The following is a 24,345-nucleotide window of genomic DNA, read 5'->3' as shown; positions in this document are numbered from 1 at the left end:
TTAAAAATGTATCTCCAAATACAGTCACATAGGGGTTTAAGGCTTCAACATATGAAGTTGGGGGGAGGGACACAATTCAGTCCATAACACCCTTCTGAAAAAATATTAATAAATATACTCTGGTCTTCAAAGTCAGAAAAGATGTAGAAAGAAATTCCGCTTCTCCATGCTATGTTTTAACATACTGCACATACAAGACATACATACAGTCATAAGAGGGGTATATGACTACGTTGGGTATTTAAAAAAAATGGTTGGAATTGTAATGATAAAGGGGCAAAGCCATTTTGAAAGATGAAATCCCAGATTCTCAAGGAAGTTTTTCCTTCAGGGGCCCCTTACTGTGGGTAGCAGATGTTGTCAGTGCTCTGGCCATAACTCCTCATCTTCCAGCATGCTCCAGTGGGCGTTCAGTTGCTGGGATCTGTACATGTATTCCTGAGGGCTGTTTTGTCGGAATGGAGGAAAGCTCTATCCAAGCAGAGAAGAAATTCTGGAAAATTCACAGCCTCATTCCACCTCCCCAGCATTTCTCACAGAGGCTTTCAGGAGCTGCACAAATTCTTAGATGTGTGCTTAGCAGTTTCCTGGGTTCTCCATGGGATCAAACTCCCGTTGCTCCCTGCAGTAGATGGTTTAGTAGTGTAGCCTTTTTTGGCTGGCATTCCTGTGTCTCCTGTATCCCACAGGTAAACTACTTGCCCTTGATTCCTTGTAGCAGAGTCTACCCCTGGGAAAACCCAGTATCAGACCTTAAAGTGAACTGAAAGATCAAGTTTCGACCAGGACAGATGCACGTCTTACATAAGATGTTCTTGCTGGTGGGCCTCCTGGTTTAGGCTTGCAGATAATTTCTTATTTTTATCTTCTAGAAACTGATGGCACAGGAACGTAAGGCGAGATTTTTCTAATTAGGATGTCTAGAGTTGCCAGTTCTCTGCACTGTATGGAAGAATTGGTTATTTTACAGATTTAGGTTTCTCTGGATTGCTAAGCTGGGAGAACCAAAGGCATAGAAATGGTGCTGCCAATAAAGATCAAGAAGATAGAGATGGGGAAGATCCAAAGTAGAGGTAGCTCTTCAGGAGAATGGAGTAAGAAGACGTAAGCCAGGGAAGAGGACTTAAAAGGGTCATAAAAAAATAGTATGGTAGAGTGGCTCATACCAGCTAGCCAGACCCAATTGCACATTTTTCAGGAATTTTGTAAGGTTGTTGTTTGAAACAGCCAATATTTAAAATTAAATTATATAAATGTAATTAAATAATATATGCAAAACAAAGGTAATAACCATTATTCCCTTGTCATTGCTATTTTCCGTGGTCTTGAGGTTTTACGTCTATTGTATTTATATAGTGGAAATACTATATAATGATATTTGTTGCTACATCTAGTTTCAACTTTGCACTGAGTGATACCTTGTTGGTAGCCTGCAATGAGATATGCTGGGATATTGCTGTCAATCAGGACTGGTTTTCTTTTTTTTCTGGTGACCCAATTATTACACATTTACCAGCATACCACAGATGACAAGGTAAAATATTTATCATAACTGAGTATTCTGAATACAGAAGAGGTAAATTTGGAAGGTATACAGGAGACTTCCCTGATAGATTGATCATTTGATCTCAGAACACCCTGTCAGACTTGATAAAGTTATATAGAACTTCACCATAATCTAAGACCCTTCTGCCTCACCTTTACTCCTTCCCACTCTCCTTCACAAGAATCAGACCAACACTGTGATATTACAGATCTCTCAGCCTCCTCCAGCTCTGTTTTCCATCACAGGCATTTTCCTTAATAAATCTCTAATATTCTTGGTTCTGTCTTGGTGCCTGCTTTTCAGATGATCTAGACTGACACTTGTGGTTCCAAGAGTGGTCCAAGAAGACACTTGGTAAGATTGAGATTCAAGACTTTATCCACTGCCCTGCAGGTGAAAAGAACGCCGTTGTGGTTGGTAGGTGGAGCCTGGGAAATGCCTGGAACACAGAAGCAGCTTAACCACTAAAGACCTTGGAAGAATATCCTAGTGTAGAAAAATAATGTTACAGGCCAAAGAATAAAAGAATTTAAAATATACAGAGAGGGAAGTCCGGAAAAACAGTGGAGTTTGCTGGTTATTGAAAAGTTGTACTGATCACATGAAGAGGAAAAATGAGAGATTAAGGGCCTTTGAAAAACAGTCTTGATTTTGATGGCTATGCGTGAGAGCCAAAGGCCTTAACAAAAAGTCCCTTACCCTCTGCAATGGGAGAAAGGCCTGCTGAGCAGCAGGCCAAGGACCTTATTGTTAAAATTTCAGAGTTTTAGAGACATTCCATGCATGGCCAAGTCAATTCCAATATGTGGAGATAAAGGCCCTGATGGGAAGCCTGGGCCCTGTAGTATAAGATGGTAACATCTGGCTGGATGTCTCTGTAGAGGTTGAGTCTGCAGCTCGCCTGAACTCTCTAGGCTTGTTGAGGTGACCCACCCTTCCAAAGTAAGAACTAGCACTTCTGCTGTGCTAGAATATTCTACAGGTACCTCCTCATTGCAAGGCAACAGGAGTCTGCTTCAGGAAATGCCTCCACATTTTGTCCTGACTGCCAGGCCAAAAAGTAACATTAACTTTTGGCATGATATGGATGGGATTTGTGCTAAGCTTGATTTAAGAAAAAGATGTTGCACATCAACTGGTTTGCAAAAGGTAACCAGTATGTAGCAGTAGGAGTGAGAAGAATGCCTGTTAGTGAATTTTGAAAGTGCTTAGTAAGGCTGGACAACCAAGAATTCCATGACTTGGGCTCACTCTCTCAAGACACAGGATCTAGCTCCAGAAGACAACTTGCTACTGGAATGACTTGTAGAAGTCTGGACAAAGTGATGGTCAAAATTCGGCAAAGTATAAATGGACAAGTTTCCCTCAGCAGGGAAGACAGCAGAAGTAATAAAGAGGTTGAAAGAAGCATTCTGGAAGGGATATATTATATGAAGACCTTGCAGAAAATCATGTTCCATGAGAAAATCCAGAAGGACACACTATTCACTGAATCCATGAGGAATGTGCTCATAAAAGGGTCGCCAGCATCAGTGGAACTTCAGTAGTAGGTTTTCTATGTAGGCCAGGGGTGATGGTAGGGGAGACGGTTGTAGAGCTGAGTTATTAATATCCATGGAGATGTAGCCACGAAGTAATAAAAGCTGGGTGGGGGGTGGGGCACCAAAATATCAGAATCCAGGAGGCAGCAATTACTGTAAAGGCCAATAAGATTGATGAAGAATCAAGAAGGCTTGAATCAAAGGTAAATTGTGGAGATGCTTGTGTTTGCTCTCTAGGTATATATTGTTGTCATTTCAGTCCACCTCCACCCAAAATAAATAACTAGGTACATGGTTCAAGGCTCTTCCTTTTGGGAAGTTTTTCCTATTATCTTTCAAGGGCACATCTAAATGAAGTGTAATTTTGGGGTCCCTGGGTGGCTCAGTCAGTTAAGCGTCTGACTTCGGCTCAGGTCATGATCTCACGGTCTGTGGGTTCCAGCCCCGCGTTGGGCTCTGTGCTGAGAGCTCAGAGCCTGGAGCCTGCTTCGGATTCTGTGTCTCCCTCTCTCTCTGCCCCTCCCCTGCTCATACTCTGTCTCTCTCTGTCTCAAAAATAAATAAAAACATTAAAAAAAATTTAAATGAAGTATAATTTAGTCACTATCTATTTATGGTTTGTACTCATGTAACAGACCAGCTCATCTGTAAACCGAGCTTGGGCTTGCAGTTAAAAAAATATTTCATGGTCCTGTAAGTAGTATAAATGCTTGTTTGTTCTTCTAGTTCATCCAAGAAGCATATCCTAAAATGGGATTGAGTGTGCAAAGATGCTATTACACAAGAAATGCCTGAATCAGAGAAAATCATCCTTCATGTGTCCTCCTTCTCTGACACCCTGTGCTGTGCATGGACTCACACACACTCCAGGGACACCCACTGCCGATCTCTGTGCCCTTACCCCACTCCAGTTCTTTAATCTCTGGCATCTCCTCTGTACAGCTTCCCTGCCACTCTGAAATTAGCTGGAGTGTGGCAAGTGTGGAAGGGCTGACCTCAAACATTCTCCTTGAGGAGCAGAGTTCCCACTCAACTGGGACAAATTCCCGAGTGTTCTTATCTTGCTCTGCTGCTCTAGCACCTTGTGCAGGGCTTGGCATAAGGTGGGGGTTCAATGGTGGCCGGAAGGTTCTGGAAACTGAGTTCTCCAAAGGTGGGTCTGTTCAAAACTACTGTTGTGTAAGAATTTCCAGAAATTATTGAGGAGGCAGAAAGGGCCTAGGGAATGAATTATGTTCTCAACACAAAATTCTCCCCAACTTTGTGCCAGGAGCTGAAGCTTCCGTCTGGGTTAGGGAGGAGGGGGGGGTGTCTCATTCAGCTAGGACAGTTTCAGGTGTGTTTCAGAAGCCATTCTGCTTCTGAAAAACGGCTTACAACCACTGCACGCCAGGATGTGGAGCTTTCCTTCGCTGGCCCCCCAAATTTACACATATCCTGGGGCTTCTTTCACTTAGTATAAGGCATTTGGATTATTTTCATTTAGGGAGAAGTATTAAAAAGGCTGCTATAAGCATTCTCGTACGGGTTTTTGGGTGAGCATGTTTTCATTTTACATTGGACAAATACCTAGGAGTGAAGTTAAAAAGTCATATGGTAAGTGTGTGCTTAACTTTTTTTTGAACAAGGTTTTCAAGTAAACAACATTGGCTGGAAGCTACTGCAAATACTTCCCAAGTGACCTCAGCTTCTTAAAAGATTGAAGACTGATCCTCTTAAGAATATTTTAAATACAAACAGACCTCAGTTTCTTTTTTGCACTTTTTTTACTTTTACATTTTGACCCCCTTTACCCATTTATTCTGCCCCAAACCCTTGCCTCTGGCAACCACCAACCAATTCTCTGGATCTGTGAGCTTGTTTGTTTGTTTGTTTATATTCCGCATATAGGAGAGATCATAGGGTGTTTCTCTTTGCTGTTTGACTTATTTCATTTAGCATAATGCCCTAGAGGTCCATCCATGTTGTTGCAAATGGCAAGATTTCATTCTTTTTTATGGCTGAATATAATTTTGTCATACACACACACCACAGTTTATTCATCCATCAATGGGCACTTAAGTTTTGTATTTTGGCTATTGTAAATAAAGCTTCAGGGAACTTGGGGGTACATCTATCTTTTAGAAATAGTGATTTATTTTTCTTCAGATAAACAACCATAAGTGAGATTTCTGGATCATATGGTAATGCTATTTTTAATTTTTCAAGAAACCTCCATACTGTTTCCATAGCGGCTGTACTGGTTTACCTTCCCAGCTAACAGTGCACCAAGCTGCTCTTTTCTCCACCTCCTCAGTACACAGTTGTTCTTTCTTGTCTTTTTGATAATAGCTATTCTAACACATGTGAGGTGATACCTCATTGTTGTGATTTCCATTTTCATGATGATTAGTGATGTCGAGCATCTGTTTATGTACCTGTTGGCCATCTGTATGTCTTCTTTGGGAAATGTCTATTCAGATCTTCTCATTTTTTAATTGGATTGTTAGGGGTTGTTTTTTTTTGTTTTGTTTTGTTTTGTTTTTTTGCTATTGAGGTATATGAGTTATTTGTATATTTTATATACCAGGCCCTTCTCAGATACATGATTTGCAAGTATTTTTTGGTATTCAGTAGGTTGTCTTTTCATTTTGTTGATGGTCTCCTTTGCTGTGCAGCTTTTGGTGTTAGATTAAAAAAATAATCTCTAAGACCTGTGTCAGGAGCTTACTGCTTATGTTTTCTTCTAGGAATTTTATGGTTTCACATCTTATGTTCAAGCATTTAATCCATTTAGAGATAATTTGTGTGTATGGTGTTAAGATAGTAGTCAAGTTTCATTCTTTTGTAAGTGGCAGGTCAGCATTCCCAGCACTACTTATTAAAGAGACTGTCCTTGGGGCGCCTGGGTGGCTTGGTCGGTTAAGCGTCTGACTTCGGCTCAGGTCATGATCTCGCAGTCCGTGAGTTCAAGCCCCGCGTCGGGCTCTGTGCTGACAGCTCAGAGCCTGGAGCCTGTTTCAGGTTCTGTGTCTCCCTCTCTCTCTGCCCCTCCCCTGTTCATGCTCTGTCTCTCTCTGTCTCAAAAATAAATAAACTTAAAAAAAAAAAAAAGAGACTGTCCTTTCCCTGTTGCATATTCTTGGCTCCTATGTTATAAGTTAATTGACTGTATATGTATGGGTTTATTTATGGGTTCTCTATTCTGTTCCATTGATTCTGTTCCATAGTTTTATGCCAATATAATGTAGTTTTAAAAACTATAGCTTTGACATATAGTTTTAGGGGAGCCTGGGTGGCTCAGTCAGTTAAGCATCCAACTCTTGACTTCAGCTCAGGTCATGATCTCACAGTTTGTGAGTTTAAGCCCTACATCTGGTTCTACACTGACAATGCAGTGCAGATTCTTTGTCTCCTCCTCCCTCTGCCTCTCTGGCACTCTCTCTCTTTCCTTCTCTCAAAAAGTAAATAAATAAACTTAAAAAAATACATTTTAAAATCAGGGAGTGTGATTCCTGCAGCTTTGTTCTTCTTTTTCAAGATTTTTTGACTATTTATAGATTTTTGTGGCTCCTTACAAATTTCAGAATTACTTGTTCTATTTCTTTGAAAAATGACACTGTAATTTTGATAGGGATTGCATTGAATCTGTAGATTGCTTTGGGTAGTATGGACATTTCAACAATATTAATTATTCCAATCCATGAGCACAGAATGTCTTTCCATTTACTTGTGTCTTCTTCAATTTCTTTTATTCACATCTTGTAGTTTTCAGTATACAGCAGTTTCACCTTCTTGGTTAAATTTATTCCTAGGTATTGTATTCTTTTATTTATCTAGCTTTTTAACGTTTATTTATTTTTGGGACAGAGAGAGACAGAGCATGAACGGGGGAGGGGCAGAGAGAGAGGGAGACACAGAATCGGAAACAGGCTCCAGGCTCCGAGCCATCAGCCCAGAGCCTGACGCGGGGCTCGAACTCCCGGACCGCGAGATCGTGACCTGGCTGAAGTCGGACGCTTAACCGACTGCGCCACCTAGGCGCCCCTTATCTAGCTTTTTAAAAGGAAGTGGCCCCTTTATAGCCAACACCCTTGTATAGTGGAACTACAGGTCTTTCTGGGCTAACAGTGTAAATGAAGGAATTCTAATCTAGGATTTGGGGATGATAACAAAGCCACTGGATTGAAAAAAGTTGCAGATATAATGGGTGAATAATGGATAGTTCTTTTACAGGTGAAATTGAGAACAGAACTGGATAAGGTTCATTGTAAAATGAAAAAAGTTTAAGTTGTCTTATCTCTTGAGTGACAGAGATGAGGATAGCTAACTATAACTATTTTGGGAGGTCAGAGAGGGAAAAAAGGGAAAAAAGAGGGTTTTTTTCATATCTTCCCATTCTGCTTGTATCCACTACAAGTAAATGATGCAGCTGATCTTGACAAAAATACCTTGCATAGAATAGCAGAGGCGTAGAATATTTCTTGCTGTCGGGAGTAGGGACAAGAATTGATTATGGACAAATCAAAGAGTGGAAGGTGTTCTAAGATCCTAAAAATATTTAGACATCAAGCATTTATAATGGGAAAAATCAGCAGAGATATGGAGGATATTAGAGAAAAATGGACAGCAAGAGTCCTGCAAAATAATCAGTGGCCAAGAGAGCTTCAAGAGTTAAAGGTTGCACAAAACACATAACCAATGAACACATCACATGGGATCCTATGAATTGAGATACCGATTAGGATTTATGCCATCTTTCTCAGACCGAGAATATATTTTCTGACTGCCGTTAAGGTTTACCAAACCCAAACATTGAAACAAAGAGATGCAGTAGCTAATGAAAGTCAGTATTGACATCTTTGTGTGTGTAGATGATGGAGTAGGAGCTCTGTTCTACACACAGAGGTGTGCATGGTTCAGATCTTAGTTCTGCCACTATTAGTTCCATGGCTGGGATCTTGTTACTTAAAGTGTCTCATTCTATGTTTTCTTATCTGTAAAACTGGAATAGTGATATCTACCTCAAAGCATTGATGAAATAATCAGGTGAAATAAACAGAATAGTTTCTCAATAAATAATTCACTTTCTTGAATTATATAAAAATATTAAGATGGTTGAAGTACTAATTTCCAGAATTTCCAGCACTAAAATCCAGAATTTCTATTTGGAGTGTTTGTGGACCCCAATCTGGATGGAAGCCTGGAGGCCAGGAAACTTCTCTTGGGGCTGTGTTTCTAGAGCAAGAATACTGGTTTTTTTTTTTTCATAGCTGTTTTATTTATTTGGGTTATCTTTGGTGGGTTGCATGGCTACTGATAAGAGGGAGTGCTAAAGCATCACTCAGTTTGCAAGCCTCCCCTTGGCACTGCTATTGGTGATAAAGTTTGTTGCTTGGTGAAATGGGCCATGTCTCACTATTTTTGTAGACCCTAGCCAGTAGTAAATGAGCATAATAGTCAAAGTTGATGGTTATAGTTATACTGCGTGGTTGCTGAGAGCCCAAGCTGGGTGACAACTATTAAATCATCCTGTAGAAAAAGATTCCAAGAGGGAATGTTAGGTCAGAAGGCCTGCTTATTAAATCTCTGAGATGACGGTTTTCTATGTCTCACTGGAATTCACAAACCTCAACGACTGTAGCTAATAGGCCTGAATTTTCTGAACAGCCCTTTCTAGAAGGCATACAGGAGAGTGGCTGAGCAACTTCTGACTGGGATTTTGACTGTTTTTATGAGCAATCCTTGGGTCTTTCTAAATACACTCATAAGGTAAGAAATTCCCTTCTGAAAGCAAATAAAAAGCTCTACAGTACATGGTCAAAGTTGAACTTCGAAATGAGATAAAAACTGTTTTGTAAAGTCTATGTGTAGAGTTTGAATGAGTCAGACATTTGGGAAAATCTTGGAGTCTCAAGAACAATCCACCAATCCTGCCCCAGACTCTGTAATAACACAGAATCTGAATTTTATCACTTATCTTCAAGGTTAGCTTTTTAATAGGGATTGTGTATTATTAAAGAAACAGAAATACTCATATACACATATGTTCACACCATCTAAAGCTTTGTAGTAGGGGTATCACAGGGTAATTGAGCAGGAACTAGGAGTTGTGTGCTTAACATCTAGCTGCCTATAGCAACCAAAAGAGAATACTTCATGTTTCAGGGATTTTGTTCTGCTTTTATTGTTGCCTTGGGGCCATTGCTCAATTCTGGTGTTTTCATAAATGGACTGTAGAAGCTTTTGACCTTTCTCCTTTCACTCCTTCCTCTTCTTCCTCTTCTTCACCTTTCTGGTATGAAAAGTCTTTTTTATGCTACTACCTGATTTTTTTCCAATTTTCTCAAGTGGGATTTTAAACATTCTCAAAATGAATTGGACTACTGTGCGAATGTGATTCAGAAATTTGTCATTGTGATTTGCCAAACTGTTTAGGCTTATTTAACAGGTTAAGCAGATGTCCACTCACTTCTTCCCTCACTATTTCATGAATCTCCCTTGAAACTGAGCTTGGTTGCAGTTGAATGATTTCAGGTAAAGGATTATGGTCACCTGTATATAATGAACTCCAAAGAACACTCAAAATACATTTTAATGCATTTAAACTCCTGTTTACATTAGGCATAAGTAGGATGTCTGGATAATTTTTCCTAACTTGAGTATATACAGTCTTTCTCTGTTGATGATTTTATACTTGTTCTAATTGAATTTCCCTCTTCCATTTATTGTATTATATTTTTAAAAACCTTTACATTTTACAATATGCCTTTTTTTTCTTTTTTGTTTTTAACATTTATTCATTTTTGAGAGTCAGAGAGAGACAGAGCGTAAGCATGGGAGGGGCAGAGAGAGAGGGAGACACAGAATCTGAAGCAGGCTCCAGGCTCTGAGCTGTCAGCACGGAGCCCAGTGCGGGGCTTGAACCCACAAACCATGAGATCATGACTGAGCCAAAGTCGGACGCTTAACTGACTGAGCCACCCAGGCGCTCCTACCTTTTTTCATTAATCCACAACTAAACATTGGATTTCTTGCATATAGTTATAGCATTACTTATCCTTGAATCTCAAGAACTTCTCAGTTCCTAACCCATAAAAGATACTCAACTTAGTTTTGACTAGTAATTAAATGAATCAACAAAATAATTTTATATTTCATCCAAAGTAAATGCAAATTCAAAATAATAACAATAACTCACCAAGGTTTCATTCAAAGTGGTGTTCAATTATAGTTTGGTCAGCTACTTCTTAACTAAATTAAGGCAATGAGCCTTGTTAATTGATGACAGCCCACTGAACAAAGTTGAGAGTGTTGAGGAAAGGTTTGCATTAGTGAGAAAGCAGAATATTATCTTTTGCATACTACGGTGATGAGCAGGTGATGAAGAATAGGACTGTTTTCATAAGTACAAGTAGAAATCTGACTAACATACTTGCTAATTTTCTTCCTTTCTGTTACATCTGGTACCAAGATGATGTTCATGGTACACTATCAATGTCACAATTGTTGGGTATTGTTGTGATTGTTATTTTTGAGTAGCAGTAACAATGGATTCAAGCCAGTTCATCTAGAGTCTCTTCCTTAATATGGTTTATGACCAGAGGAGATGGTGTATGAGATTACCTGCATAGACTCTGCCCATCGATAGAGCATATCTAAATGTTCAGAAGAGCATTTAAGTAGAGACCTAACTCTTATCTTGTAAGACCCAGACAATGATTTTGACTATGTATCAATTCTCTTTGAAAGTAATGCTCAAAATGCTATGGCTTTAGAATAAGCAAATGAATAATAAATTTGAGAACATATAAGTAGTACAATTCTTAAAATTCTGTAAGAAACAATGAAGAGTCTATTAGGAAAACATTTGGAATACATATACAAGCAATGGGTGAATTATTTGAATTCACAGAGTTTACACAAACCAAATCTAACAGAAATATTAGATAGAATAGAAATATTATATGTAGTACATTATGTATATTATTTATGCATATAGAAATATTATAATAGAAATATTATACATACTATTATACATATGACATATATACAGATATTTTATATGTATACACACACATATACATATACAATAGAAAAATAATAGAAACATGGGCAAAGGATTTGAATAAATAAGTATCAGAAAATATACAAATGCACAAATAAATAATAAATTTTACTTAAAACTAAAGGCATACAAAACAAATCAGAGAAGTGATTTATTAAATATATAAATATATTGTCAAAAATAATATGTGTGGTATTATTTCTTACAGGAAAGATGGTGGGATAACAAGGCTCTCATACTTTGTTGGTGGAAGAATAAAGTGGTGTTGTATATTTAGAGAGTAATCTGATATCTGACAAAACCAAAATCCACACAGATTTTGACATATTTTTAGTGATTCATTCAGTAGTCATTCTTACAAAAGAACGTTAAGATGCAATAAACCTTATGTCAGCATTTTTAGCTATTGGAAAAACCTGAAAATATCTTCAATTTTCACCAATTAACCCGGTTAAGTCCTGGTTTTTACCTGCCCCCTCAATGGTTTTCTGTCTGTTTAGCACTTGTCACTCTTAAAAATATGCTGGTTAGGGAATAAATTATATGACCACCCTCCAATATGGAAACAGTTAATTTAATTATGGAAGAAAATATGGCACACATGGATCTCATTTTTCATTGTATACCTTTCTACACTGTTTGAATTTTGCCCATGTGTATGTACTACTCTTTTTGCTCAGAATATTTTTGGTAAAGTGTGTGCATCTTAGTTATTCTCTGAAATTCAATTAATGGGAATAAACTTTTACATTCCTACACAAACTATTGAGAATCACTGTTTTTATGGTTACTTTGAGAGGAGATAAACATTCCTGCTGAACCCTGAGGTTCTAATCCTCTGATTTTGATGCAGACTAAATTCTAGTGAATTAAGTTTTGTTTATCGAGGAACTGGAGTTTGTTCTATGTAAGACTATCAAAATCTCTTAGTTTGGTACTAGTATAATGCTTGTAAATTTCATAAGCAGATGTTAATATTTTCTGCATGAAGAAATTTTATGCCTGAAATAATATTCTCAATTTTAGCTTAGGTCATTTAGTGTTAAGCATTATGCTGAAAAATCACAAGACATAATTGAAAAGAAAGTCTCAGCAACCTTTTAATATGAAACAGACTAGAATTGGATGGATAAAATGGTGGGAAGGCTCTTTGTAAGCCTACTTATTGTTAATTTTGACGGTTCCAGAATTAGGCTGTTAGGGTTCAAATCCTATCATTTGGAAGTTATGTGACTTTGGGCAAATTAGTTACTTTCTCTGTATTTGAGATTCTTCATCTGTAAAATCAGGATATTAACTGCTATGAACTTCATGTATGTGTCCATCACAAAATTCATACATTGAAACTCCCCAGTGTGATGGTATTTGGAGATGAGACCTTAAGGAGGTCATTAGGTAATAAGGGTAGCGTCCCTATGATGGCATTAATGCCCTTATAAGAAGATGCCAGAGAGCTAGCAAACTTGCTCTTTCTCTCTCCATCCTCAGCCCTCTGAAAACCAGGAAGAGGGTTCTCACCAGGAACCTAATCAGCTAGCACCTTAATATTGGACTTTGCAGGCTCCAGAAGAGTAAGACATAAATGTTCACTGGTTAAGCCATTCAGTCAATGGTATTCTATTGGAACAGCCTGAACTAAAACAATAACTATATCTAATTCATAGGTGCATTTGTTTCCTATCACTGCTGAAACAAATCACCACAAATTTAGTGACTTAGAGCATCAAAAGTTTATTCTATATTCTGGGGTCAGAAGTCAGAAGTGATTTCACTGAGTTCTGATTTGACTTACAAAATACAAAAACCCATCTAGTTATCCTTGCATCTTTCCGGTTGCTTTTTTTCCTTATGGTCTTACTTTTCCCTACACCTGTCTAAATGGGGATTGTTTTTATTTTTCACTCTTTCCAACTACCACCTTGACAAGGTTCTCAAACCTTGTGGCATATTCGTATTGCCTTAGGAGTTAAAATGCAGTACTTCCAATCAACGCAGTTAGATTTTCTGGGGCTGGGAAACGGGAGTCGTTTTTGTTTGTTTTAAAATTTCTTTGAGATTCCAAGGAGTAGTGACATTTGAGAAAAAATGTACTTCACTATCCAAAGTGTGGTCATCAGACCAGTAGTTTGGGCATTACTGGATGCTCGTTAGAAATACAGAATCTCTGGGGCGCCTGGGTGGCGCAGTCGGTTAAGCGTCCGACTTCACCAGGTCACGATCTCGCGGTCCGTGAGTTCGAGCCCCCATCGGGCTCTGGGGGCTGATGGCTCGGAGCCTGGAGCCTGTTTCCGATTCTGTGTCTCCCTCTCTCTCTGCCCCTCCCCCGTTCATGCTCTGTCTCTCTCTGTCCCAAAAATAAATAAACGTTGAAAAAAAAAATAAATAAAAAATAAAAAAAAATTAAAAAAAAGAAATACAGAATCTCAGGGTGCCTGGGTGGGTGGCTCAGTCAGTTAAGCATCGGACTTTGGCTCAGGTCATGATCTCACGGTTTGTGAGTTTGAACCCCGCGACGGGCTCTGTGCTGACAGCTCAGAGCCTGGAGCCTGCTTTGGATTCTGTCTCCCTCTCTCTTTGCCCATCTTCCACTCAGCCTCTGTCTCTGTCTCTCTCTCTCTTAAAAATAAGAATAATAATAAAAAAAGAAATACAGACTCTCGTGCCCCACCTGAAATGTACTAGGACAAAGGGTACATTTTTGAAGTCCTAGATGATTCATATCTGTATTAAAACGTAAAAAGTACTGATGCAGATGACTAAATTTCAGCACTTGTCCTAACTTTTGTCCTATGCTCTCTCTCTGTTTCTACTATCATTTGCTTACGGAATAGCTTTACCTGTATCACCCAGTGAGGACCTCACATTGAACTTAAACTTACAATTGAACTAATCTTTGCTCTTCCAGTCATGTATCAGCATTTTTCTCTGAATGTTCACCTATGAATAATATCTCTGCTCATCCTGCCTTTATACTTTCTAAAAAATTGTCTCTTTTAAAAAACTTTTCTTTTATGCACAGTCCAATATCCTTTTATAATACTATTCCAAATCTCTCACGTGTCATTCCTTTCCATTTGCACCATCAATGCAGACATAATTATCTCTCACTTGAACTTTTCAGATTACTTCTTTACATAGATTTTGTTTGAGTATAGCTGACACACGACGTGACATTAGTTTCAGGGTACAGTGTCATGATTTGACAGGTTTATACGTTATGCCACGTTCACCATAAGTGTGGCTACTATCTGTCCCCATACATCGCCATTACAGTGTCATTGACTGTATTCCTTATGCTCTGCTTTTTATTCCTGTGACTTACTCATACCATAACTGATGGCCTGCACTGAGATCGCTTCTTAACCAATCTTGTTGCCTTCGGTGGCTCCTCACGTCAATCCGTTGTGCACACTTGGGTTAACCCTCCTAATACACACCAGTATCAGCTGGCACAGAGGAGCGCCTACTTTTAATGATCTCTGGAAGTGATGGCATATCTTATCTGAGCAACTCATTCATAAACTTCACTTTAAGTGAATTATAATCTACCATTTTAATAACCAGATTAAAGTAATTTTCACATTTTCTAATTTCGTTGAAGATGGAAAACTGGTGACCATAAAACAGAGTGCAGGGGCACCTGCATGGCTCAATCAGTTAAGCATCAGGCTCTTGGTTTTGGCTCAGGTCATGATCTCATGGTTCATGAGTTTGAGCCCCACATTGGGCTCCACACTGACCACGCAGAGCCAGCTTGGGATTCTCTCTCTCTCTCTCCCTTTCTCTCTGCCCCTCCCCTGCTCATGCTCTGTCTCTCTCTCTCTTAAATAAATAAATAAACAAACAAACTTAAGAAAAAAAAACAACAGTGTAGATTGAAAAAATCTAAAACAGTCAAAACAAGAAACCACAAAGTCCTTTGAGAGCAAATGCAACAATAATAAATTATTTTCACTTTCTATTAATTTAGAAAGTGTCCTGCATGTTTGTCATTTAATTTAGTTATTCTTTCCATCACTTATTATTCAGATAAGAAATTATTAAAATTTCTAATCACAGCTGAGAGTACTTCATGTATTTCCTCAGCAACAAAATGTAATAACATTAGTCATTCAGATTATGTCATTTTAATAAGTTTGAAATTTCTTTCAAACAATAACCATGCCATGTAAGAATTATTAAATTATATCTGGTTTCCAATATTAATGCTAATGTAGTTTTCTACTTAACTTAGCCATTACTTTTTAAAAACAGAATGGAAAAACTCAAGCTCAGTAAGAGGATACTTTTATTTCTTTAAAATGTTTAGGCTCAATTTAAAGAATGAAGCAAGACAGTCTTAACAAAATATATTTCTTAAGTTTTTTTCATGGGGAATTTGAAAAGTTTCTAAAGAAAAGTACTTGCAGAATTCCAGAAACTCAATTTGTGTTTGTCTGGACAAGGAGTTCGTTGAAGAGTAATTGGAAGAAACGAGGTTGGTTAATTACTAAAATAATTTCAATTAAATTGATTTATCTACACAATGCCCTTTCATGTTTAGTATTTATATGATCTATTAATCAGAGAATTGCAATAGAAAATTCCTGGGTCCTTGGAACTGCTTTTGAGTCCATGAGGAAACCCAAACAAATTTACTATCCATTTAATTCTGTTTCCTGATGGGCAAGCATGTTTCCTGAATTCTCAAGAATACTGTAAGAATACTCATTGAGATACTCCTGATAGGAACATTTTCCACATCATTTTTTCTAGCATAGAAAAAAATAACTGACTCCAAAAAAATGTTCATTAGCTGTGTATTTTTTGTTCACTATTTAAATTATAGGACTAATTCATTTCCACTTCGGGAGGTTATTAAACAGAGACAGATTCTGCTGATTTAACTAACAAATGAATGATAAAATGGAATGAACGTTTGATTGCTACAGCCACAGTAGGCAGCAGATGTTTAAAAAAAGCAAAACCACAAATTCTAACCAACAATTTAAAGGGTTGAGTCCTCCTCTGGGAAAAAAATTGAGACAGCATTTTTGGAATCTCCCTTGCCCCAAACACTGAAACAATTTTTTAAATATGAAATTTCATAGATACCAAGATATCATAGAACAAACAAGTAAGTCTTTTCTCAATTTCTCTATGGGAATTTCAGTAAAAGTTCAAAAATTAGCAAAGTAATGAGCCTATGCTTGAGTTAGGGGATCAGGAAGGGAGTTGCAGGGTCTAAACAATTGCAATTTTCCTCTTTTATGTACAGACCACACTGGGTGAATGTGAAGATGAAGTGAAAGTGTAAGGGGGCTGGGGCCACTGGTACGGAGAGGGAGATGGCTGCCTTGGATGCCATGTTGACAACAAAGAGAGTGTTACATCCTGGCTTGGGTTGTTGAGTTTATTTGGAAGCTACCATTCTGATGCTCTAGGTGAGGAGAAGCCTGGGTTTAGATGCCTCTGGAAAATGGAAGAAAGTTTTATTCCCAAACAAATGTATAAATTAATATAACTGGCGGTTTTCATCCTTTGACTGAAGTAGGAAGGGGGGGTGTTTTGACTGCTTGTCTTACAGGGCTAAGTTCATTGGGTTCAAAGGCACTTAAGTACATACAATTACAAGAAAGTGACAGCATCACTATTCTGCTCATCCCCACAGATCCAGAAATTTTGAAGATCTAAAGTGGAAGAAAGTGTTTTCTTGCCTTCTTTGTGCTACTTATGGGCTTCTGGGACTGGGGACCATACAGCACACAGATTAAGTACATAGTACAAGTACATAGAGACTCATGCCTATCAATTTTGAATATAAAAGTAAAAACCAAAACAAAAAACAACTTCCATTATTCACTGATGAAACCCAAAGTACTCGGATTTACCCATTTTAGAGTTAGTAGTTCTGTAGTCCTACCTTCTCTTGATACGGTATGTATCAAGGCAAATCCCTTGCTGCCCCCCTCAGTAACCACCATCTACTATACTCCATGCAGAATCCTGACAGTGTTTGCAATTTATCTGAGGAGAGTAGATAAGTGACATTTTCCAAACTTAATTTGAATCACTTTTCTTCAACACATACTGCCTTGACCAAAAAAAAAAAAAAAGGCCAAACAAACAAACAAATAAAACATTTCTTCCAATGTTTGCTTGATTGGAATTGTCATTTTTCCAAAGAGGAATTTTAGAGGCATCTTTGACCCCTCTCTTTCCTTAATTTAAACATCTGTTCATTCACCATATCCTATTGATTCTAAGTATTATTGATTCTGTCTCTTCTCTAAATCCACTGTTACTCCTTCAACTCAGGCCCTAAATTCTCTTGTGTTGACTGCTCTATTGGTTTTCTAATTGGGTACCATGTTTTCAGCTTTTCTTTCTTATGAACCCTATACTTTATTTTATAAAAATCGGAAATGGATTACCCTATTTCTCCCATTAGACCAAAACTAAAACCAAATCAAAACAAATTTGAACACTCAAAGGCTTCATAATGCCTGGAGAATAAAATTTAAACTTGTCACTTAGGCTAAAGCCATCATTCAATCAGCATTCTATTCTTTGGGTTCCCAGATTCAGAGTAGAGTTTGAAACATAACACCTTGTAATTATGGATGAATTCAAAAGGTGTGGTGTCCTTCAAAGTCTACCCACTTATTTCCTTTCCTAATTGTCTTTTTCCATTCTGCAGCTCTCCTAATCCCATGTGAAGCCATGTGATTTAGGTACCTCTCCTTATAAAATAGCCAACACAGAATTAAAAAATAATTATGTCCCAACATGGAAAGAACTATTTAGAGATTATTAAATAATTAATAGAGTTAACCTCATGAATAAAACTGCCAGCTATTATGCCAGCAAAACAAGACAATGGGTTTATTTGGGAATAGAAGAAAATTGCAATCTGGGAGAAGCAAGCTACTGTAAAACCAGTAAGATACAGGAGAGGATGACTGTTTTATAGAGGAAAGAGGGAACTAGGAAGTGCGGTCATAAAAAGTCTTTTGGAGTAACTGGGAATTTGAAGTATAGTGGCTTTTCATTGGCTGAGTTATGACTCTCATTGGTTAGGCTGCTACCTGTTGTTGAGGAAGAGGAAAACTTTCTTCCTCCTGCTGGGATGGTAAAAGTAGTGGCTCAAGTAGTATGGGCTTGCAAGGCATGTCTCTTCCTGCTGGGTCTGCAATTGATGATGAGTAGTAGGGCACGAGATCTCCCTTGCTTGCCTCCTGAATCCTTTCTAAAGGAGGTTTCTTTTTATTAATTTTCACAATAGTATATTCTGATGTACTTAAAAGTATAGAGGGGCGCCTGGGTGGAGCAGTCGGTTAAGCGTCCGACTTCAGCCAGGTCACGATCTCACGGTCCGTGAGTTCGAGCCCTGCGTCAGGCTCTGGGCTGATGGCTCAGAGCCTGGAGCCTGTTTCCGATTCTGTGTCTCCCTCTCTCTCTGCCCCTCCCCCGTTCATGCTCTGTCTCTCTCTGTCCCAAAAATAAATAAACGTTGAAAAAAAAATTTAAAAAAAAGTATAGATAGGTAGATGATAGATAGATAGATAGATAGATGATACATAGATAAATTGATAGAAGAAAGGAAAGAAAGGAGAAAGAAGGAGCAAGAAAGGCCAAGTTGTGCTTACCATTTCATTCTTACTACCATCAATTTGAGTATACTGAATTATCGTGCCCTATTCTGGAATTCTATGTTTATATGTTGTTTTGTCAAGCATGTTAGGAAAACATGGAAACAGATTTATGATGCTTTGATGGAACTAATGGATTTTTCAAAAATAAAAAGATGACTTGATGTGATAGCACTTTAAGTGATAAATTTAGATAGAAGTTTCAGTGGAAAAAACACTAGCTTGAAAGCATATGTTTTAGACATGTCTTTGATATTTATTTACTCTGAGAACCTGACAAATTACTATATATTTTTCCATCATCTGATTTTATTAATAGCACATTGCTATTTTTTAGACTAATATTTGAGCCTCAACTGCTTAACAGGTGAAATAAGGATATTAATATCCACTCCAACTTTTGATATTGCACAGTTTGATACTATGAAGATCATATCATATAAAGAAAACAAAGGGCGCCTGGGTGGCTCAATCGGTTAAGCATCCTACTTCGGCTCAGGTCATGATATCACAGTTCGTGGGCTCGAGCCCTGCTTCAGGCTCTGTGCTGACAGCTCAGAGCCTGGAGCCTGCTTCAGATTCTGTGTCTCCCTCTCTGCTCCTCTCCATTCATGCTCTGCCTCTCTGTCTCTCAAAAATAAATAAAAGTTAAAAAAAAAAAAGGAAATAAAATATCCTGAAAATTGTAAAACTCTGTGGACAGTTATTATTTTTTCTACTCATTCAGCCATTGAATAGATAAATTAAAAAGTACTTATCTGTATATTAATAAATAGTGTTCCACAGAGTTCCCAGAAGATTCTTATATATCCATGGCAATCTTGACATTTATTTTTTTATAATGCTCTTCTGGGAATTTTATTATGAGGAAACTAATTATTGAGCATATTTTCTTTTTTAGTCTTCTCTGTAGGGGCAAGATGCAGTAAAGGTTATGCCGATATATATTTAAAAGTTAGCATTTTAAAAATGGAATACTTTGGGGGGTGCCTGGATGGCTCAGTCAGTTAAGCATCTGACTTTGGCTCAGGTCATAATCTCTTGGTTCATGGGTTTGAGCCCCACATCAGGCTCCATGCTGGCAGTGTGGAACCTGCTTGGGGTTCTCTCTCTTTCCCTCTCTCTCTGCCCCTCCCCAACTCACGCTTTCTCTGTCTCTCTAAATAAATTAATTAAAAAAATAAAAATAATGAAAATGGAATACTTTGAGTCCACATGAAATGAAAATCCTTTAGACTCTGTGGGTTTTTGTTGAATATTTTATTGCTATGTTCCTATCAAATAATATATTTCTTCAGATTTAATGTTTTACTTTGAGGATGGCTTACATTTATGCATTTGAATACATTTGTTTTATTCCAAATCTCTTTGAAGACTGTATATAAAAATAAAACTTGTAAATTCTCCTTCAGTTGGAGAATTTAATTTATGGTGAAGATTAATGAACCTTCTAACTATCTAAATGTGTTCCACTTTGCTCTACTTTCATATGTATTTGTCTCTCATGGTCACTTGGATTATGCATTCTGACTGATGTAAATTTTATGGGAAATAATGAGTTAAATCACAGCCAGTACATCAGTCCCATTTGGAAATCCACTGACCTGAAGTGTAGATCTCGATGTATTACACATACATTGAAAATAACGAGTGGTATTTAAGTTTCTCACCATCTTAAGAACAATCCAAAGCGCGTTGGTATTTCCTGTAGCAGAGCAGGCATTATTATTCCCTTCTCACAGATGCCTCTTTCTGGTAGTCTAGATGCTGGTCTGACTGGTTCTCACACTCGTACAAGAGAACTTCAAAGGGAAATGAATCAGATTTCACAGTTTTGTTTTGTTTTGTTTTGTCTTGTTTTTGGTAAGCATGCTGGTATTTACTAGCTTTGTGACTTAGAGTAAACTCACAGTCCTTGAGGACATCAGCTTTCACATCTTTAAAACAAAGGGATTAAAAGATGATTGGTAAGGTCTCTTTCAATTTAAAAATTTTACATACTAATTTAAGTGTGAATCTTATTCTATATGGTAAAATCAAATATGCTATCATGCTTACAAGTGTTTTACTGAAAATGTTGGGTAAAAAAAGTCAAACTCAATCCCATGGCACTCAGGATTCTTTTAGCACTTTAAAAACAGTTTTTTCATTCACAGCTCTCTTTTTTTGTTGCCATTTAATAAATTATCTTCTTATAATACATATAATATATTGAGTCAGATAATTTCAAATTAGAATCTTATTTAGTATAAGCATCACTAAATTTTAAAATTAACTTTCATTTTTTTTACTGCTTTTATCCCATATTTTATTAACAAAAAATTTCAAAGATATAAGAAGCTTGACTTGAACACAATCTAGATGTTAAAATATACATTTTGGGCACTTGGGTGGCTCAGTCGGTTATGGGTCCGACTTTGGCTCAAATCATGATCTCACAGTTTGTAGTTCAAGCCCCACATCGGGCTGTGTGCTGACAGCTCAGAGCCTGTCTCTCCATCTGTGTGGATTCTGTGTCTCCATCTCTTTCTGTCCCTCCCCCGCTCATGCTGTGTGTGTGTGTGTGTGTGTGTGTGTCTCAAAAATAAATCAACTTTTAAAAAATAAAATAAGCGTTTTGCTCACTCTGCTTTGTCACATATCTATCCAACCATCCATTTCTCTGACATTTCATCAATCTGTCTCATTACAGACACATTTTAAAGTAAGTTGCCAATATCAGTACCCTTCACCCCTAAACACTTCAGGATGCGTGTCCTTAACTAGAGTTCAATATTTGTTTATAGCTTTTTCTTTTTTTAGTTTAAATTGCCATACAGTACGGGGCACCTGGGTGACTCAGTTGGTTGAGTGTCCGACTCTTGGTTTTGGGTCACATCATGATCTCACAGTCAACCTTGCTCTGTGCAGAACATGGAGCCTGTTTGGGATTCTCTCTCTCCATCTCTGCCCCTCCCTGCTCATTCTCTTTCTCTTGTGTGTGCTCTCTCTCTCTCTCTCTCTCTCAAATGAATAAACTTTAAATTGCCATACAGTGAATTGCACAAATCTTAAGTGCACCATATGATAACTTTTGTTGTACAGGAATATCTATGTAACCCGAAGATTTGTCAAGATAAGGAATATCATTATCTTCCCAGAAAGTTTTCTTGGGCCCCTTCCTGATCAAACCTTTTGCATATTCCCCAAAGACACCTACTGTTTTGGTTATTTTTCCCACCAGAGATTAGTTTTACCTATTATAGAACTTCATATAAATTGAACAATAAAATATGTACACTTCTGTATAAGGTATCTTTTACTCAGTTACCTCAAAAATTTTCAGGCACATCAACATTGTATGTATTAGTAATTCGTTCATTTCTATTGCTTAATAGTATTCCATTGACTGAGTATACCATAGTTGATTTTTGTTTTGTTTATTTCTCATTAAAATTTTGTTTTAATGGATCTCAAAATTCTTTGACAGATATTTGGTCAAGTTGTGTCTGTAAAAAGTACCGACTTTTGCCACACACACACAAGTTGTCCCCAAAATATTTCCCTTTCCTTCTGAAGGTTTTACAATGCATTGTTATCATTAACCAGTCTTTTACTATTAAACTTAAATGGCCAATTGACACAAACAGTTCTGAGACCATTCTTCCATCACTGATTAAGACTGGGGTGGCAGGTATTGGTGATATATTCATTTAGCCTTCTGAGCTTCTGGGCAGACTTGGTGACCTTGCCACTTCCAGCTGCCTTCTTGCCCACTGCTTTGATGATACCCACAGCAACTGTCTGTCTCATGTTACAAAGAGCAAAATGGCCCAGAGGAGGATAGTCAGAGTAGTTCTCAACACACATAGGAACCATATCAATGATGGCAACATCACCAGATTTCAAGAGCTTGGGACCATCTTCCAGCTTTTTTTCCAGAATGACAATCTTCTCCTTCCGCTCAGCGAACCTGCAGGCAATGTGAGCTGTGTGACCATTCAGCACAGGTGCATATCCGGCACTGATTTGGCCTGGATGGTTCAAGATAATTACCCGAGCTGTGAAGCCAACTGCTTTCATTGGTGGGCCATTTTTGCTGTCACCAGCCACATTGCCACAATGAACATCTCTGACAGACACGTTCTTGACAGTGAAGCCCACATTGTCCCCAGGAAGAGCCTCACTCAAAGCTTCATGGTGCATTTCAAAAGACTTTACTTCAGTTGTAACATTGACTGGAGCAAAGGTGACCACCACACCAGGTTTAGGAATGCCAATCTCCATTAGGGCCACAGGGACAGTACCAATACCACCACTTTTGGAGGCATCGTAGAGGGGCAAGGACTTGTCGCTTGGGCAAGTTGGTGAACAAGTTGGTGGCTGTCCATTCTTGGAGAGACCTGCTTCAAATTCACCAACACCAGCATCAACAATCAGGACAGCACAGTCAGCCTGAGATGTGCCTGTAATTACATTTTTGATAAAGTCTCCGTGTCTTGGGGCATCAACAATGGTCACATAATACTTGCTGGTCTTGAATTTCGACAGGGAGATATCAATGGTGATACCACATTCACATTCAGCTTTCAGTTTGTCCAGACCCAGGCATACTTGCAAGAGCCTTTTCCCATCTCAGCAGCCTCCTTCTCAAATTTTTCAATAGTTCTTTGTCAATCCCACCACATTTGTAGATCAGATGACCAGTAATGGTAGACATGCCTGAATCTACATGTCCAACGACAATGATGATCATATGAAAGTCTTCCTTCCCCATTTTGGTTTAGGTTTAGGGATGGTTTTCATGATACCTGTGTTCTGGTGGCAAACCCGTTGGGTTTGTCTGAGTTGGGTTTGTCTGAGTACATGATAATTTATCTATTTTTTTTTTCATGGACACTTGGGCTGCTTCCAGTTTTTAATCTAACATAAATAAAGATGCTATGAACATTTGTTTTAGGTCTTTATACGAGCACATATTTTAATTTCTATTTGGTGACTACCTAGGAGCAGAATTGCAGAGTTATAGGGTAAGGTATACATCTAGTTTTATGAGAATCTACCAAAAGTTTTTCTAAGATTTTTGTACCATTTTACACTCCAGCTACCAGGGTTTGAGAATTCTAGTTGGTCAATATACTCACAAACATTTTATGTTGTGTCTTTTTAAATTTCAAACATTTTGGTAGGTATGGAGTGGCATCTTATTGTGATCCTAATTTTTATTTCTCTGATGACTAATGACGTAGGTTACCTCTTCAGAAATATATATGGACCTTTGTCAGATACATAATTCATGAATATTTTTCTCCTGGGATTTTGCTTACCTATTCAATTTCTTAATTGTGTCTTTTGATGAACAAAGGTTTTTTAAAATTCTGATGAAGAGTAATTTACTCAGCATTATAATAAAATAAAATAAAAATAATTTTTTATTTTATTAAATAAAATAATTTTTCTTGTATGGTTATTGATTATTGTGGCCTTAAAATAAAACTTCTCTCTTCCAACTCCCAAAAACCTGTTTTCTTCTAAAAACATTGTTACATGTTTACCTTTTATGTTTATGTGTTCTAATGTAATTATTCAATTCTTCCAGCA

At 37.8% G+C, this 24,345-nt stretch overlaps 1 pseudogene; it reads right to left on the bottom strand.

Moving 5' to 3' along the window:
* Positions 1-545: 545 nt before the first annotated feature.
* Positions 546-23,857, bottom strand: LOC122480049 (annotated as a pseudogene).
* Between the last annotated feature and the right edge of the window lie 488 nt (positions 23,858-24,345).

This window comes from Prionailurus bengalensis, chromosome A1 (assembly GCF_016509475.1).
Source record: "Prionailurus bengalensis isolate Pbe53 chromosome A1, Fcat_Pben_1.1_paternal_pri, whole genome shotgun sequence".
NCBI classification, from domain to species: domain Eukaryota; kingdom Metazoa; phylum Chordata; class Mammalia; order Carnivora; family Felidae; genus Prionailurus; species Prionailurus bengalensis.
Note: the sequence above shows the minus strand (reverse complement) of the source record. Positions and strands in the feature narration are given on the sequence as shown.